General features: G+C 43.8%; 1 protein-coding gene and 1 long non-coding RNA gene across 17 annotated transcripts in view; one reads left to right on the plus strand and one right to left on the minus strand.

The window, feature by feature from the left end:
• mecom (MDS1 and EVI1 complex locus) overlaps positions 1–19525 on the plus strand; it is a 712647-nt gene that overhangs the window by 309440 nt on the left and 383682 nt on the right. The window lies entirely within an intron of this gene.
• LOC116979987 lies at positions 8962–17557 on the minus strand. The gene is made up of 3 exons (XR_004413818.1): positions 17350–17557; positions 16708–16711; positions 8962–8971 (listed from the first exon to the last, which is right to left on the minus strand). It is a non-coding gene; the product is annotated as an uncharacterized LOC116979987 (long non-coding RNA).

The raw sequence follows: 19525 nt of genomic DNA on the forward strand, positions 1-19525 counted from the left end.
GATGCCTATCCAAAAAGCCTCTTAAATGCTACTATTGTATCTGGCTCCATCACCACCCCTGCTACTGTGCTCTAGGCACCCACCACAATTATGAAAGGTATAGATAATGTTGACACTCAGAATCTTCTCCCTAGAGCAATAATGACAATCACTAGAAGCATCTGATTAAGGTGAGAGGGGGAAAAATGTGAACCAAGCATTTTGTACGGAGAGGAGTAGATGCTGGAACACGCTGCAAGGAAAGTGGTGGAAGCAGATGCAATAGTGGTGTTTAAGAGAGTTTTGGATAGGTTGGATATGCAGGGGATGGAGGGATATGAATCGTGTGCAGGCTGAATTAATTCATTAAATTTGACATCATGTTCGGCACAGACATTGTGGGCTAAAAGGACTGTTCTTGTGCTGTACTGGTCTATGTTCAATAGTCTTTGAATGGATTACCTTGGGCTTAATCATCTCTGCTAAAGGGAATAGGTTCTCCTTAGTTTACCCACGTCAGATATCCATAGATTTCTGGATGGTAAGGTAATCAAGGAATATAGAAATAGGTCTGGAAAATGGTGCTGAGATAGAAGAAAATCTTAATAAATAGTAGAGCAGGTTCAAAGAGATGGATGGCTGGTTCAACTCCTGTTTGTTATTTTCTTGTGTATCACGTTCTCCTCAAGTCAAGTCAACTTTATTTGTCTCATACACATACAAGATGTACAGTGAAATGAAAGTGGCAATACCTGCGGATTATGCAAAAACATCAGAACAGAATAGAACAGAATCAGTATTTTACATGTTGGAAAACATTTTTTTTTTAAGTCACAGCACAACAGTAAATTAGTCCCTGGTGAGGTAAGAGTTTACAGTCCTGACGGCCTGTGGGAAGAAACTTCGTCTCTTCCCCTCTATTTTCACAGCGTGACAGTGGAGGCGTTTGCCTGACCGCAGCAGCTGGAACAGTCCATTTCTGAGGTGGTAGGGGTCCCCCATAATGTTGCTGGCTCTGGATCTGCACCTCCTGGTGTATAGGTCCTGCAGGGGGGGGGGGGGGCGAGGGTAGTTCCCATAATGCGGAACGCACTACTCTCTGCAGAGCCTTCCTGTTCTGGGCAGAGCTGTTCCCAAACCAGATTGTGATGTTATCGGACAAGATGCTTTCTACAGCCCCAGAGTAGAAGCACTGAAGGATCTTCAGAGAGACTCTGAATTTCCTCAGCTGCGTGAGGTGGTAAAGGCGCTGCCTTGCCTTACTCACCACTGTGGCAGTGTGTGTTGTCCATGTCAGATCCTCTGTGATGTGGACTCTCAAGTATTTAAAGCAGCTCACCCTATCCACAGTAATCCCATTTATCCCCAGTGTCGTGTACATCCTCGGTTGTTGTGCCCTTCTAAATTCCACAATCAGCTCCTTAGTTTTTGTGACATTCAAGAGGAGGCTGTTGTCTTGACACCAGAGTACCAGATCAGCCACCTCCTCCCGGTAGGTCTTCTCATCGTTATTGGAGATCAGGCCCACCACCACAGTGTCATCAGCAAACTTGATGATGGAGTTGGAGCTGAACCTGGCCACACAGTCATGTGTGTACAGGGAGTACAGTAGGGGACTAAGGACGCACCCTGGGGGGATCCTGTGTTCAGGGTGAGGGGGTTGGAGGTATGTCTCCCCATCTTGACCACCTGGGGCCAAGCGGTGAGAAAGTCCAGGACCCAGGCACACAGGGGAGTGTTCAGCCCCAGTTCCAGCAGCTTCTCAGCAAGTCTGGTGGGGACTATGGTGTTGAAAGCTGAACTGTAGTCAATGAACAGCATCCTCACATAGCCCCCCCTTCTGGCTGTCAAGGTGAGAGAGAGCGGTGTGCAGAACCTGGGAGACCGCATCGTCCGTGGATCTGTTCGGACGTGATGCGAACTGCAGCGGGTCCATGTTGCGAGGGAGGAAGGCGCAGATGTGGTTCTTGATCAGCCTCTCGAAGCATTTCATGACCACCGAGGTGAGGGCCACCGGTCGGTAGTCATTCAAGCAAGCTGGAGCGGCATTTTCTTTGGCACTGGTACAATGGTGCATCTTTTGAAGCAGGCAGGGACCACGGACTTGGCCAGGGAGAGGTTGAATATTGCGTTGAGCACTGGAGCTAGCTGCGTAGCACAAGAATTTAGTACTCGCCCAGATATACCATCTGGGCCTACAGCTTTCCTCGTGCTCACACTATTTCCTATTCAAATCCAAATCTTGACAGTGGAATAATGGGATGGCAGGAACAATTCACTGAATGTCTAAGAAGGGTTCTTGCATTTGAATATCAGCTGTGAGGGAACAAATCTTTGATACGGGAAGAATACATTAATCTGGTTATTTGCAATTCCTAAGCCTAGCCTCAAAAGCTTATGGGGCGAAGTTAGTAGAATGGGGTTAGGAGGGAGAGATAGATCAGCCATTAATGAATGGCGGAGTTGACTTGATGGGCCGAATGGCCTAATTCTACTCCTATTCCTTATGACCTTATGAAGGAGTGGTTCTGAACATATTGATTACACCTGGCAAGGAGGAGTGGTGTTTGGTGCGGAATGTGGGCAGCCTTCCCCCTTCTGTTTACTGGGCATATTGCAGGGTCACGGTTAGAAAGCTTGAGGAGAGGTTAAGGGAAGGTTAAAGCTGCACGGCTGAGCATCAGTGACTTGCACCCCATTGGGTTGAGGCAGAGTTCTAAGCCAGCTATAATTCACAGTTGAAGTGTAGACAATCACCTGTAGAATAGTGGGAAGAAAATCAGAGGCAGGTCGTCCCCGGAGCTAAAATAAATTAACAAATCAGAAGGAGGTTCTTGCTCTGGTGAAAACGAAAGAGGATTAAGATGAAAACAAAAATTCCTCGCTCCTATCCTGTCACACGGAGTTTAGAACTAATCATCAAATGAAAGGTCAATGTCTCTAATAGGGTCCATTGCTGCAAATGAGATGGATCCCGTCACTCACCACGGTACAGTGAAATACAAACAGATATGGCACATGCTGTTCGTCGACTGGTTTGTGTGCTCATCGGCAGCTGTAGGCCAATACAATTGGTTTCAGCGGTCACTTTGCAATGAAAAGGTTTAGCCTGTACCAGATTTCCCCCAAACATCTCCCATTCAAGGCACTAGTGGAGGTATTCATGTTTCTTTGTTGGTTCCTTCTATAATGTCTTAAGAGATTAACAGTGAGCATGAATGAGGGCCCACGGATTAAACAACAAAAGCCAGACTCACTACATAGCTGTCTTGATTTTTTTTTTGTCCTTTCCTAGTAACTTGAAGTGAGAGTTAATGCATCCAGGAACTTCAATAGTTTGAAAAAATACGTGACTCCTTGGGAAAATATAATGTTCTACCTTTATTGCCCCCCCCCCCCCCCCCCCCCCAACTTCCCCTTCATCTGCCATTCCACAGCCTTTTTCCTAACCAGGATATTGAAAAGGCAATCTGTTAGCATTTGTTATAGAATCCTTTTGCAACTGATCAAATGTAGGTGCCTGAAATGGGGGTTGATCAAACCACACCTTAAAGGATGAACACCTACTATCCTTTTCCCCTCCCATGCATCCCACGCTGTGTGAAAAAACAAATCACAGAAGCTATTTGATGATTCCTAAGCTCTCTACCGCAATGTATTGGTATGTCAGGCCACGTAAATATTTGGCTTCAGAACCTTCTGCCAGTTGTAACCAGTTAAAGCGTTCTCCTTCTGAATATAATAGAGGGCTTTGTACATCCCGCTCAGATTTTGTTTATCTTGCTGTTGTCTCCTTTTGACTGCCTTGCATGAACTGTTATGCTGTCTTTGGATATATATTTCAGGACCTGCCAGTTGGGAGTAAATGCAGACAGGTCTCCCAGCCTTGTCTCGGATGCAGAGCAGCTGAACTGTGACCAGCTTTCAGCAATGTGACACTGCACTGATTGGGTGAAAGACTATCCCAGCAGTTTTATTGTGTTGTGCATCCCATGTTGATTTCCCAAGTAAAATCTTTCAGTAAATCAACCCATACTGTCCATCGCCTTAATCCCTCAGAAACTCAATCTGTGCAACTCATTTCTTTAATACACAGTTTACAGACAGTGCTTTGTAGTGGGATTTCAACCGACTCAGGAAGGCTTCAGCAAAGAAACCTGAATGTTAGATAGTTCTCTTAACTTTATTTTCAAGAATAGAATAGCAAGTATTTACTTTGTGAATAAAAGGTTTTAATTTAAATGAAACATATGGTGAACCCATAATTAATGAATCACGCATATGCATGCATGTGCACATGCACATACACGCACATGCACGAGTATGCATACATTACACATGCATGCACACATGCATACACACAAACACGCACACATACATACATATCCAGACTCGCACATACACACACACGCACACACACATACACGCACACGCACATACATATCCACACACACATATATACACGCACGCACGCACGCATCTCTGCCCCTTGGTTGAGAAGTCTTATGATGAGGTGACATAGATTGGTAGAAGTCTATTGGTAGAAGGATCAGAAAAGAGTTAGGGAAAGAATGGTGGAATTTTGGAATGCTAGACCAGAACAGGTGATGAAGATGGAAAACCCAACCCCATTTAAAATGTACCTGGCTGAGGTGTAACCTGTATGACCATGGAACAAGAGTTGGGGAGTGGGTATAACATGGGTAGCTCCACTTTTGGCTTGCCTGGACATAACAGGTTGAAGGGCCTGCTGCAATGCATAGAATCCATGGATTTTATGACAATGCATCTCCTCTTGTCGGTGCAGTCTAGCTTAAGCTACAACATGCCACTCAGAATAATGCAACCAGCAGAGCTGCTGCCTTTATAGCGCCAGAGACCCAGGTTCGATCCTGACTAAGGGCGCTGTTTGTACGGAGTTTGTATGTTGTACCCACATTCCAAAGACGTGCAGATTTGTAAAGTAATTGGCTTCTGTAAATATTAAATTGTCCCTGGTGTGTAAGGACGTGCTAGTGTATGGGGTGATCGCACGGACTCGGAGGGCCAAAGGGCCTGTTTCCACGCTGTACCTCTAAAGTCTAAAGTCAGTGATGGCAGGACATCGGAGTAATTCAGAGGAGCAGATATCACACTGCCTGCATTCCATGCAACCGCATGGTTCAGTTGCATGCTGCAAGCTCCTTGCCTCTTTTCAGGGGTGACATCCTCCCAAATATTTCACAGCTTCCTATCATGAAAATCTTTTAAATTAAAGCTTGCTTGTGCAAAATTGTTGGCCGATGTAAAATTAAGTAATGCCAGCTGCTCACGAGGGAGTATTGTTTGCCTCGAAACAAACTGTCTTATGTAACAAATCAAAAATGTTGCGTGTGGTAAACTTTGAGGTTCTAAAGAGGGTGTCCCACACAAATTTGTGTCACAGAACATATGCCAATCTCCGTCAGGTGAAGATAATCTCACCACATATCGTCACATTGAGATATGTTGGTGATAATCTACATATCTAAAGAAAGAAGAGTGCTCATTTACAATGATGGTTGCCACAGCTATGAAGAGGATCTAATGCCAGATGGAAGTTGCAAAAAGTTATGTATTCAGAGCTGAGCTAGCAAACAACCCTCTGGGCTGAAGCTGGACTCCTTTCCCAATCCCAATTTATTCTGCTTACAGGAATGTCATAAGTAGGGCCTGCTAAGAAGGAGCCAAGTGTTCTTCAAACAATCTAGCCACCTCTATGAAGGAAATGAAGAGCTGAATCTGTGCAACTGTTCTGATGGATTATGTTTATTCAGTTCGGGTTAATATTCACAAAGTCACCATGAATCAGAACACTGTGGGCACACAAAATGTGCCTATGTAAATACTTTTCAGCAAATTCATACCATCATACAATATAAAAGAATACCTCTTGGCTCATCATGCTGGCGTTTTTCTAAAATCCATCCAATTAATGCAAATTTTTTTTAAATGACACAAATTGCTGGAATAACTCGGCGGGCCAGGCAGCATCTTTGGAGGACATGGATAGACGATGTTTCGGGTCGGGGCCCTCTTCAGGATATGGTCATGCTGTTGTTTCCACACAGTCTCAAAATGTTTTCTTTTTACAGATTTGTCCATTTCCTAATTAAATCTGCTTCCACCATCAATTAGGGTCATTCATTCCACGTCATGACAATTTGCAGTTTCTTAAACACCCTATCTCCCCAGGACGCCACTTCATGGTACCATGTACCTGCATTTCTAGATCCCTCTGCTCTACAACACTCCGCAGAACCCTGCCATTCACCGTTTGGGTCCTGACCTGGTTTGACTTCTCAAAATGCAACACCTCGCATTCACCAGTACTAAACTCCATTAAGTATTCCTTAGCCTACCTGGCCAACTGATCAAGATCCTACTTTTGATAACATCTTCTCCATCTACTTTTGTTTCATCTGCAAATGTACTAATCATGCCTCGTCTGAAGAAGGGTCTCAACCCGAAATGTTGCCTATTTCCTTTGCTCCATAGGTGCTGCCTCACCCGCTGAGTTTCTCCAGCATTTCTGCTACCCATGCCTTGTACATATCTCATCCAAATCATTGATACAAACCACAAACAGCAAAGGGCCCAGCCCCGATCCCTGAGACACATAACCAGTGTCCAAAAGACAACCTTCCACATCACCCTCTGCTTCGTTCCATGAAGTTAAATTTCTATCCAGTCGGCCAGCTCTCCCTGGATCCCTTCCAGGGCAGCCTACCATGTCTCAATCCAAAAATGTCGATCTACATCTTTTGCCTTCACATCTTTAGTCACCACACTTTTAAAAGCATCTGACTTTCCAGTCACTCAAAAGCAGAAAAACAAAAAAAATTGCTTGAAAAAGTCGGTAGCAGCATCTGTGAAGCAACATATGTAGGCCGACATTTTTAGGTTGAGATAATGCATGAGGACTAATGCAGGGTCTCAGCCTCAAATGTTGCCTCTTGCCTTTAGACTCCACTAAGTTCTTCCAGCGTTTTGTTTCTATTTTATGCTGTGAATCTCCCCAATAATATCTCAACTTTGTCATATTTTAGTGATAATCTATGTATCTACAGAAGGGGCAGAGTTCACTCATAATTACAGCTTCTACAGTTGTAACGAGGGGTTTCTGCCAAGTGGGAGTGCAATGAAGCTGTCAAAACCCATTTAGCATAGGAGCTTTACAACCAGATTAGAGAGGAGATTTTTATCTCATCTTCCTCAAGTCTGGATATCAGCCATGACCAAGAGTGAAAGGCCTCATCATATTTCCAAGACCTTGCACTGATAGTGTGTCTCAGAAACAAGCCACAGTGCCACATATGCAGTAATTTACACTCACTATTATGCAAGCAAATGAAGCAGACATTGCAATAAAGTCCGTAACCAGTTGTTTGTTTTTTCTCAGTGTGTGCCTGAGGGTAGACTGTCACTGGAAAGACATATGGTCTTCTTGGAATAATCTTTCATCCATTTGAATTGGAATTGGCAGGCAGGAACTCAATTTAGCATCTCATTCAAACACTGACATTTCTAACAGAGCGCTTTTCCGAGTCCTCTCTCAGTATTGTAGTGTCAGCCGACAAAGAAGCAAAGAAATAACTCCCATTCAAATAACCTCTTGATATTGCAAGCTGCACCATGGCCAATGAAGCCAAAACATTGTTCTTAAACTGCAAGTTAAGGCTTGAGCCACAATTCTCCGACTCAGTACACTGAGCGGACACAAGGAGATTTCACATGCTGTTATATTTTTATTGTAGTAAACACCAGCATTAGTCCAGCTTGAACTATATCACCTGTCGCTATAGACACAAAATGCTGGAGTAACTCAGCGGGACAGGCAGCATCTCTGGAGAGAAGGAATGGGTGACGTTTCGGGATTAAAAACTTCACCAATTCCTTCTCTCCAGAGATGCTGTCTGTCCCGCTGAGTTACTCCAGCATTTTGTGTCTATCTTTGGTTTCAACCAGCATCTGCAGTTCCTTCCTACACATTTCGCCTGTCATGATGGTGCTTTCACTATCAACTGAAGGGATTCTGAATTCCAATGCAAAACAAGTTGGTAAAAAAAGAAATTGTTAATGAGTGTCACACAAACACTTGTATCTCCTTGCACGCTCATAAACTTTGGCTAGCAGGAGCTGTGCATCTGAAAAAGGGAACAGTCCATTAGCATTGCACATGGACCAAGAATGTTGGGAGAAAACCTAAATTATAACACTGTCATCCTGTAAATTGAGATCTGTGACGAGAGAATTAGACAGCCAAAAATAAAAAGAGAGAAGAAAGCATGACTTTTATTGTTTGACTGATTGAAGTATACAGCTTAGAAACAGGTCCTTTGTCCCACTGAGTCCTTGCCGACCTCCTGTTCACACTAGTTCTATATTATGCCCCTTTCGCATCCACTCCCTACACACGAGGAGCATTCAGAAGGCAAATTAAAGGGCCTGTCGCACTTTACCGAGTTACTCACGAATTCCCACGAGTTTTCCCCTTGATTCAAACTCGGAGATGCCAGCCGTAGGTACTCGGAGCTATTTTTTTTACTCGTGGCCATTTTTCATCATGCTGAAAAAACGTCCTGACTTACCTGATGCCCTGAGTACCTAAGACTGGCATTGCGAGCGCTACGAAATATCTACGGACTCCTACGGACTCGCTATGGACTCGCTACGAACTCCTACGGACTCGCTACGTTTCAATCAAGGGGAAAACTCGGGAGAATTTGTGAGTAACTCGGGAAAGTGGGACAGGGGCTTTACCTAGCAAGCCTGCTCGCATTTGGGATATGGGAGGAAACCGGAGCACCCGAAGGAAACCCACAGGGTCATGGGGAGAACATATATACATAGAAAATAGCTGCAGGAGAAGGCCATTCGGCCCTTCGAGCCAGCACCGCCATTCAATGTGATCATGGCTGATCATCCACAATCAGTACTCTGTTCCTGCCTTCTCCCCATATCCCTTGATTCCCTTGATTCCACAGGCCCTAAGAGCTCTATCTAATGCATCCAGTGAGTCGGCCTCCACTGCCCTCTGAGGCAGAGAATTCCACAAATTCACAACTCTGGGTGAAAAGGTTTTTCCTCATCTCAGTTCGAAATGGCCTACCCCTTATTCTTAAACTGTGGCCCCTGATTCTGGACTCCCCTAACATTGGGAACATGTTTCTTGCATCTAGCATGTCCAATCCCTTAATAATTGTATATGGTTCTATAAGATACTCTCTCATCCTTCTAAATTCCAGTGAAGATCCAGTGAAAGATCTCTTTGCTCCTATACTCAAATCCTCTCATTATGAAGGCCAACATGCCATTTGCTTTCTTCACTGCCTGCTGTACCTGCATGTTTACTATCAGTGACTGGTGTACAAGGATGACCAGGTCTCATTGCACTTCCCCTTTTTCTAATCTGACACCATTCAGATAATAAACTGCCTTCTTGTTCATGCCACCAAAGTGGATAAGATCACATTTATCCACATTTTACTGCATCTGCCATGCATCTGCCCACTCACCGAACCTATCCAAGCACACCCTGCATCCTCATAGCATCCTCTTCACAGTTCACACTGCCACACAGCTTTGTGTCATCTGAAAATTTGCTAATGTTACTTTTAATTCCTTCATCTAAATCATTAATATATTTTGTGAATAGTTGCGGTCCCAGCACCGAGCCTTGCTGCACCCCACTAGTCACTACCTACCATTCTGAAAGGGACCCGTTAATTCCTACTCTTTGTTTCCTGTCTGCCAACCAATTTTCTATCCCTGCCAATACCCTACCCCAATACCATGTGCCCTAATTTTGTCCATTAATCTCCTGTGTGGCTTTCTGAAAGTCCAGATACACTACATCCACTGGCTCTCCCTTATTCATTTTACTTTTGTTACATCCTCAAAAAATTCTAGAAGATTAGTCAAGCAAGATTTCCCCTTTGTAAATCCCTGCTGACTTGGACCGGTCCTGTTACTGCTATCCAAGTGCGCCACTATTACATCTTTAATAATTCACTCCAGCACCGATGTCAGGCTAACAGGTCTATAATTCCCTGCTTTCTCTCTCCCTCCTTTCTTAAAAAGTGGGATAACATTAGGTACCCTCCAATCCATAGGAACTGATCCAGTATCTATAGAACATTGGAAAATGATCACCAATGCGTCCACGGTTTCAAGAGCCACATCAGGTAGCATCTCTGGAGAGAAGGAATGGGTGACGTTTCAGGTCGTTTCTGGTCTGAAGAAGAGTCTCGACCCGAAATGTCACCCACTCCTTCTCTCCAGAGATGCTGACTGAAGAGTTACTTCAGGTTTTCCGCAGATGCCACCTGACCTGTTGAGTGATTTGCATGTTTTCTGCTTTTATTTCAGATTTCCAGCATCTGATTTTTTTGTCAGGTGTTTTTCAGTCTTATTAAATAGTAGAGTCAGAGTCATACAGTGTGGAAACAGGCCCTTCGGCCCAACTTGCCCACAACGGCCAACATGTCCCATCTACACTAGTCCTACCTGCCTGCATTTGGCTCATATCCTTCTCAAACTGTCCTATCTATGTACCTGTCAAATTGGTTCTTGAAAAGCACAATCAATTTGAAAGAAATTATAGACCAATACGTTTGCATCCATTTGCTTGGCTGAATGCTGTGAACTTCTACAATTCACGGCTTTTGATATATAAAAGTGGAACATTATGAAAATGTCAAACACTCCCCATGACCACCAATAACAATCACTTTCACACAATGAGAACAATTTGGACGGTGCGGAAAAGCAAAAATAGAGGATTTAGCGGGAACAAATAGAAAGAAAAACCAAGCTGCAAGTGAGTATTTAAGACTCCTTAGGTAGTAATTCGACCAATCTGAAAACCTACATGTAATTGGTTGAAAAGAGGGAGTCTGCCTAACCTTTGTTTGTCTTGTCACAAGTTCAGGGGTGCAATGGATGAATCCGACTCTCCAATTGAATGGAATAGCTGCAAGGGGCTCTCCTGGTCTTTCAGTTTGCCGGCACAGAGATGATTTTCTCATTCCATGTCCCTGGCTATCCTCTTTTCATTGTGTCAATAAAATAGAGTTCTTTACAGCTAGCTTAATCAGCTTAGGGAACTGACTGAGTGTGCTGAGATGCTCACAGTGCCCTGATACAGGTGGTTCCGCTCAGGGGGTCAACTTCTTACAGCCTGCGATTGTCAATATTGGAGAGAAGGAAGAAATTCTGATAAGTATCCTGGTTTTAGGAGTTTCACAATCTTAACCTCTGAATATTACTATTTAGAGAACAGAAAGGCGTTATAGGCGTTGGAGCTTCTAAATAATTCAAAATTATTTCAAAATAATCTCCAAAAGACAAATTATCTGCAAATGAAATGGTACCATTTTTACATTATTGAGAAAATAATTTGTACTAGACAATATTGCTTTTGGAATTCCCCTATGAACATGTGCAGCAGTAATTTCTGATTGAAATATATACTGCAAGCGTAATGGCACAGAAATTCCAATGTATCGTAATGCGCTTGGATCATTTCTGAAAGAGTTCGACATATTTTCATTGTTAAATTAAAACTGATCTGAAGGTGTCAGGAAGCTGGCTGGCAGTATGGCGTGGTGATTGAGAATTTGGAATACCAATGTTGGCAATCAAGAGCCAAGAAGGCAGACCCTGGTTTGAGTAGTTATGTGGGGAAAATAAGAGGCATAAGGGTGTGGAGTATTGCAAGCAAGGTTGGGATCATGAAAAGAGCTTGAAGCGGAATCAAGATTAAGGAGAATTAGAGGGGTGGGTTGTCTTATTGCAAGATCAAGGATGGGCTGGACATTCTTAACAATCAAAATGGTGGCTGGAAGGGATGGTTGGAGGCCAATGGTGAACAAAGTAGGATATATGGAGATTGGGGCCATACATCGTGAGGTGTGTGTGTTAGTCCACGTATCGAATGGTTGGAGTGAGATTTAGGAATGGGAACAAGATCAGAAATGGGAGTAGATATGACATGGTTTAGTTTATTTAGTTTGGTTTAATAGAGATACAGTGCGGAAACAGGCCCTTCGGCCCACCGGGTCCACGCCGACCAACGATCCCCGCACATTAACACTATCCTACACATACAACACACCAGGGACAATTTTTACATTTACCAATCCAATTAACCTACAAACTTGTACTTCTTTGGAGTGTGGGAAGAAACCGAAGATCTCGGAGAAAACCCACGCAGGTCACAGGGAGAACGTACAAACTCCGTACAGGCAGCACCCGTAGTCGGGATCGAACCCGGGTCTCCGGCGCTGCAGTCGCTGAAAGGCAGCAACTCTACCGTTGTGCCACCCAAGTTAAATTAGAAGAATTCCCTTTGTGCAAACTTTGTTGGCCTGGGGTCCCGAGTATTCATTTAAATTTATTTTCAGGATCCAGCATTACTGGAAAGGGCAGCATTTGTTGCATAGCACCAAGTGCCCTTGAACATTTGGTAGTGAGCCATCTAGTGCCACAGTGCCGTTAGGTTCGGAGATCTAGTCCCAGTCTGGTCCTAGGAGGACTAACTCTATCTTTCCTTGCTAAAATTGTGTATTACTTTAAAGAGAGTCACTGGCTGTTACTTCCAGGCCAAATGGTGATCACCTTTCCCCTGCAAAACTCAAATGAGAGGGAACAACAGGGGAGGCACAGCGGTAAAGTTGCTGCCTTACAATGCCAGTGACCTGGGTTGAATCCTGACTATGGTTGCTGTCTGTACGGAGATTGTATGCTCTCCCTGTGACCGCGTGGGATTTCCACCCTCGTTCCAATGAAGTGTAGGCTTGTAGGTTAATTGGCTTTGGTAAAATTGCAAATTGTCCCTAATGTGTAGGGTGGGGCTGGTTTATGGGGTGATCGCTGGTCAATGTAGCTTCGGTGGGCCAAGGGGCCTGTTTCTGTATGGTATCTCCAAAGTCTAAAGTCAACATTATCTTGTGTGCAACTGACATGGTATAGTGACAGTGGCTGAGGACTGCATCACAGCTGGTGGTGCCCGATCAAACGTCTAGAGCAGTGCGAGTAAAGCAGGAAAACATAATTGTCACAACTCCGTCTGGCAAACTCTGAATTTCAATCTCTTGCTGCTGAAAATGAAAGTTGCATAATTAGATTTCAATGCAAATATGGCTATTCAGAAAGAGGATGACATGATTGGAATCTAATTTGGAGTCTCCTTGCTTGTGCTTAGGACCAGAAAATAGATTTATTAAACTGTTACACTGTGATGGAAATCCACACGTACCTTTTAGAGATTTTAGAGTGGGCGGCACGGTGGTGCAGCAGTAGAGTTGCTGCCTTACAGAGCCAGAGACCCAGGTTCGATCCTGACTACGGGTGCAGTACGGAGTTGGTACATTCTCCCAGTGACCTGGGTGGGTTATCTCTGGGTGCTCAGGTCTCCTGCCACAGTTCATAGACGTACAGGTTTGTAGGCTAATTGTCTTGGTAAAATTGTAAATTGTTCCTAGTGTGTGTAGGATAGTGTTAATGTGCGGTGATCATTGAACAGCATGAACTCGATGGGCCAAAGAACCTGTTTCCACGCTGTATGTCCATACTAAACTAAACTAAAGATGCTTACCATTTTACGATATGTTTACTTCCATATATTTGCGACAATCAGTAACTTCCCAAGTGGGCAAATCTGTTTCTTTTTTGCTAGAATCAGTATCATTCTGAGGTTAGTTAAAACTCAAACTTCAAAGTTAGCACTCCTTGTCCTGGTATGGGGAGATTATGAAACAATTTACACAAGAGGCAAGAGTTGGAAGGATGAGTGTGGCCTCTAAGGCAGAACCATGCAGCTGGTAGTATAGTGGTTGAGTATTTATTCCATATCAGATTATTTAACAGCCTATGTGGTAACGTGAGCCAAAAAGCTGAAATGGCAGAAGTGACTCGGTATCAAATTTGACAAAAATAATAAACTTAGCCTCGTGTTAGTTCTCGCATACAGGGAATGCAAGATAAGAACTGCAATAATGAAATATTCTACTTCTGTTTATAATTACATCACCAACATTATTTGTGCTTGAATAAGGAATTCTATAAACTTAGATTTTTTTAAAACATCCAATTTGTAATCTTTGTCCGACAGTTCAATTAATGAGTCATTTGGAGATTTAATCAAAACTAAAATGTTCCAGTGGAAACAAAGGAAGACAATGTTGATAAGGCTGGTCTTGACGTCCTCTTAACATGTGGATCTCTCACAAGAGCCTCTCCAGTACCATGGTTGAGAAATCATTGTTCAAGTAAGAGGTCCTTCGGCCCACCGGGTCCGCGCCGTCCAGCGATCTCCGCATATTAACACCATCCTACACCCACTAGGGACAATTTTTACATTTACCAAGCCAATTAACCTACAAACCTGTACGTCTTTGGAGTGTTGGAGGAAAACGAAGATCTCGGAGATCAACCCATGCAGATCACGGGGAGAACGTATCAACTCCATACAGACAGCACCCGTAGTCAGGATCGAACCCGGGTCTCCGGTGCTGCATTCGCTGTAAGGCAGCAACTCTACCGCTGCACCACCGTGACTGCCCTTTAGATTAGTTCAGATATACACAAGGTTGCAATGAAGTTCCTTCTTCACATGAAGCTCACAGAGTAACCAATGTACATGATAATAATAGATACAGTGATAAATAGAATGACAAGCGCAAAACAACAGAATTGCACAAGACTGTAGTGCTACCTGAAATAATGCAAACAATTACTAATGTGCTATGACTGAATAACTGAATGAGGTTGTGTTAAGGCTGCACCAATGTGAAACGGGTGAAATAGGAGTTCAAGAAGGAACTGCAGATGCTGGAAAATCGAAGGTACCCGCCCTCGGGCTCCTCCTCCTCCCTTTTTCCTTCCATCTCCCCCCCCCCACCCCCTATCAGTCTGAAGAAGGGTTTCGTCCCGAAACGTCACCTATTTCCTTCGCTCCATAGATGCTGCTGCACCCGCTGAGTTTCTCCAGCATTTTTGTGTACCTAGGGTGATATAGGAGACTGGTTCAAGAGCCTGATAGCTGTGGGGAAGAAGCTGTTCATTAGTCTCGATGCCTGGCCTTTCAAACTCCTGTATCATCTCCCAGAGACGAGAAAATAAAAAAAGAGAATGACCAGGGTGGCAGTCACCCTTGACAATACTTACAGCCTTCCTGATGCAATGCACCATAAAGGTGGACTGTTTAGTTTAGTTTAGTTTAGTTCAGAGATACAGTGTGGAAAAAGGCCCTTCATCCCACCGAGTCCATGTTGAACCTCAATCACCCCATATACTAGCATTATCCTACACTACAATTTTTACTGGAGCCAATTAACCTACAGTACCTCTGGATTGTGGGAGGAAACTGGAGAACGCGGGGAAAACCTGCGCGGTGACGGGGAGAATGTATAGACACCATACAGACAGCACCCGTAGTTATGATCGACCACAGGTCTCCGGCACAGTAAGGCAGCAACTCCACTGTTGCATCACTGTGTCACCCCTGGAGGGAAGAAAGTGGTGAGTCTGTGATTCACCATTCTGCAGATGCAGTCAGTAAAGAGCAGACCAGAGCAGGAGCCATACTTGGCTGAGAAACGTCCCTTGAGAATATTCTCTATAATGCTTCTGTAGACACTCCATTGAATCTTTGTGGCTGTGCTGACTTTTCTCATACTCCCAAGTAAGTAAATACACTGATTTGCTTTCTTGATCAACACAACAGTTTGAGGGGACCAGGGTAGTTTGCTAGTGACATGGATGCCAAGGAACCTGAAGCAGCCGCCCTTTATTACAGTGGCTCCATTGATGGGTACAAAGTTGTAATCACCATCACCCCAACACCCATCCACACTTCCCTTCCCTCCCCTCACCCCCACCCCTGGGTTCCTCTGGTCAACAACCAACTCTTGCAACTTAAGCTATCAGTCTCATCATAACATGGTGCTTGTTACTTGAAGCCTGCGGGATGGGACTGTGTGCCTAAAAGGTGAATTTCATTTATTTTTGTGGATGTTGTGTTTTTAGCACTAATTAGTGTTGGGCAAATAAATAGTAACTTGCTAGCATTCATCTTCAAAGATCTTTCGGATGTTTGTACCCATTTTACTTTGTTAAAACTATGCATGCACTTTTACTGACAACTTGTCCCGCCATTCCAGTGCTGACTGGACAATAATTCAATTTTTAACCTTGATAATCAATACTAAGTTTTCAAACAAGGTGTTCCCATCTTCCATCTAAAATATGCCTCAAACCAAACTACTGAGATGTGTAGGAAGAAACTGCAGATGCTGGTTTACACCGGAGATAGACACAAAATGCTGGAGTAACTCAGAGGGACGGGAAGGATCTTTGGAGAGAAGGAATGGGTGATGTTTCGAGTTGAGACCCAAATGCCCCTGTCCCACTTAGGAAACCTGAACGGAAACCTTTGGAGACTTTGCGCCCCACCCAAGGTTTCCATGCGGTTCCTGGAGGTTGCAGGTGGTTGCCGGAGGTTGCAGGTAGTGGCAGCAGGTAGGGAGACTGACAAAAACCTCCGGGAACCTCCGGGAACCGCACGGAAACCTTGGGTGGGGTGCAAAGTCTCCAGAGGTTTCCGTTCAGGTTTCCTAAGTGGCACAGGGGCATTATTCAGACCTTCTTCTGAAGAAGGGTCTCGACCAGAAACATCACCCATTCCTTCTCCACAGAGATGCTTACTGCCCTAACAGACTGAGATCACGCAATGAGTCTACAGAACAATTTCTGTCTGAATGTGCTGGAGATTATTTTTTTAAAAGGCTAAGATTTTTTAAATGTTGATTGACTACCAAAGATAATTGCAAGATACAATAGATTCTCAGGGCTCAAGTTTAATGAGGCTGTCAACAGCCAATAAATCTACTTTGGGAGGGAGACAAAAGCAAGTCTGGTTAGAATTCAGCGAGCAAAACAAAAGGAAATTAGATTCTTAATGGAACATCCTCAGATTGTATTGAGAAGCAAAATACACTGAAGCATTAAAAGTATGTGATGACTATAATGGCTCAAAAGGAAATACCAATTGCTAGACAATGCAAAACTAAGTCCCATTTAGTTTTACTTCTACGATTAGGGTCATATGACATGATGATAATGGCACTGCAGCCAATTTCTATCAATCATTCTATCCTAGAAACTGTTGCTGATAATGGGGTTTACATCTGTAGCGGAAACAATATCACCAGAGACGTGCATGGTTCATAGCTTTCAACGTGTTGTCAAAGCAATGATGATTTTGGCTAATATTTACAGAAAAAGGGAGGGCTTTATCTTAGTTGTAGGAAAGAACTGCAGATGCTGGTTTAAACAGAAGATAAGCACAATTGTCTGAGGAAGGGACTCTACGCGAAACGTCACCCATTCCATCTCTCCAGAGATGCTGCTTTTCCAGCTGAGTTACTCCACCGTTTTGTGTCTATCTAGGGCTTTATCTTATCTATAAATTGGCCTCAAGGGATGCCTCTCAGGTTCAAGTAGCATCTATGAAGTCAAAAGGTGTATTTTGATATTTCTGATTAAGACCACTATTATGGTTCCCTAGCATTATGGTTATTAATTTAATGTTTTTATGATCTCTATATTTTATCCACTTGTTTGTGTGTTCACATCTTCTCGAAAAAACGACGTGCTAACGGTAAAACTTTTACATATTCCGTTAGAGATTTATCCCGTGCAGTCTAAACTCGCCTTATCTGCAAATTCATGCATTATTTCTCGTTATTAATGGAAATGTTCAAAAATCTCAAAATACTTGGTCTGAAGAAGGGTTTCGGCCCGAAACGTCGCCTATTTCCTTCGCTCCATAGATGCTGCTGCACCCGCTGAGTTTCCCCAGCAATTTTGTGTACCTTGGAAAAAAGAACTGTCGTTTGCTTATTCCCTGTGCTTAGCCCTGCTCGCAACATTGTTGCTATCCAAGTACATTGAGCCCTGCTTGCCCTAGCAAGTGCAAATGTATTTTTTTTAAAATCACAGTACACTGAGTTCTGCTAGCTAGCAAGTGCAATTGCATTTTTTTTTAGTTTAAAAATTAGGGAGGGTGAGCAGCCCCTGCACAGTTGTCGGCTATGGTTGAGTGATGGAATATTGCTTTGGGGGAACGGGTTGTGTTGGAGAAACGGGTGAGTGGTGGAATATTGCATTGGGGAATGGGTTGCATTGGGGGACCAGGCCTCCCGTGGGGGCTATGGGTGAGTGGTGGAATATTGCGTTGTGGAACGGGTTGCGTTGGGGGACCAGGCCTCTCATGTGACAGGGACACAATGGTCTAGTATGATAATAAAACTCTCTCTTGACTGAGAGGGAAGAAGAAAAAAATCCTGTATATCAATCTGGGCATGCCTTGAAAAGAATAATTTCATGTTCATAAGTTATAGCCGCAGAATTAAGCCATTCAGCCCATCGAGTCTACTGAGCCATTCAATCATGACTGATCCATCTCCTTCCCTCTCAATCCCATTCTCCTGCCTACTCCCCATGACCTTTGACCCCTATACTAATCAAGAAACTCTCAATCTCTGCATTAAAAATCCCCAATGACACCTTCACAGCTTCACCACCCTCCGACTAAAGACATTCCACCTAATCTCCTTTCTAAAGGTACGTCCTTTTATTCTGAGGCTGCGATCTCTGGTCCTAGACTCTCCCGCTGGTGGTAACATCCTCTCCACATCCACATTCTCCAGGCTTTTCATTGTTCGGTAAGTTTCAATGACGGTCCCACTTATCCTTCTAAACTCCAGTGAGTGCAGACCCAGTTCCCTCAAACAAATGGACAATAGAGCAGTAGTATGAAGGCAGAAAAAGCTGTGAATGCTGGAAGCTGAAACCCTTAAAGCACAGGATAACCATTTATTCCATCATACATTTGACTGGCTCTTTAAAAGAACTATCCAATTTGTCTAAGTCCTCTGAGCCAATCCAATGTACAAAATGCCTATTCGGACCATAATAGTTTGAAGAAGTGTTCTGATCTGAAAATTCTCCTATTCTTTTTTCCAGGGATGCCGCCTGACCCGCTGAGTTTCTCCAGCATTTTGTATCTATCTTCAGTATAAACCAGCATCTGTAGTTCCTTCCTATCCAGAAGAGATGTAGTATCATTAAAACAATGTGTAGGGAGGAATTGCAGATTCTGATTTACATCGAAGATAGACACAAAATGCTGGGGTAACTCAGCAGGACAGGCAGCATCTCTGTAGAGAAAGAATGGGTGATGTTTCAGGTCAAGACCCTTCTTCAGGCTAAGAGTCAGGGGAGAGGGAGAGATAGAGATATGGAAGGGTGAGGTGTCAAAACGAGAGATTAGTGGAAGATGAATAAGGATTTATTCATTGTTAGCTGAGGGGAAGGTGACAACGAGGCATACAATCAGTAAAATTTAATCAGGAGGACAGTGAAACTAGTCGGAGAACTAGGGTGGGGAAGGGACTGAGAGAGAGGGAAAGCAAGAGTTACTTGAAGTTAGAGAAGTAATTATGAGCCAGCAGCCAATTAA

This window comes from Amblyraja radiata, chromosome 13, assembly GCF_010909765.2.
Source record: "Amblyraja radiata isolate CabotCenter1 chromosome 13, sAmbRad1.1.pri, whole genome shotgun sequence".
Taxonomy (NCBI): domain Eukaryota; kingdom Metazoa; phylum Chordata; class Chondrichthyes; order Rajiformes; family Rajidae; genus Amblyraja; species Amblyraja radiata.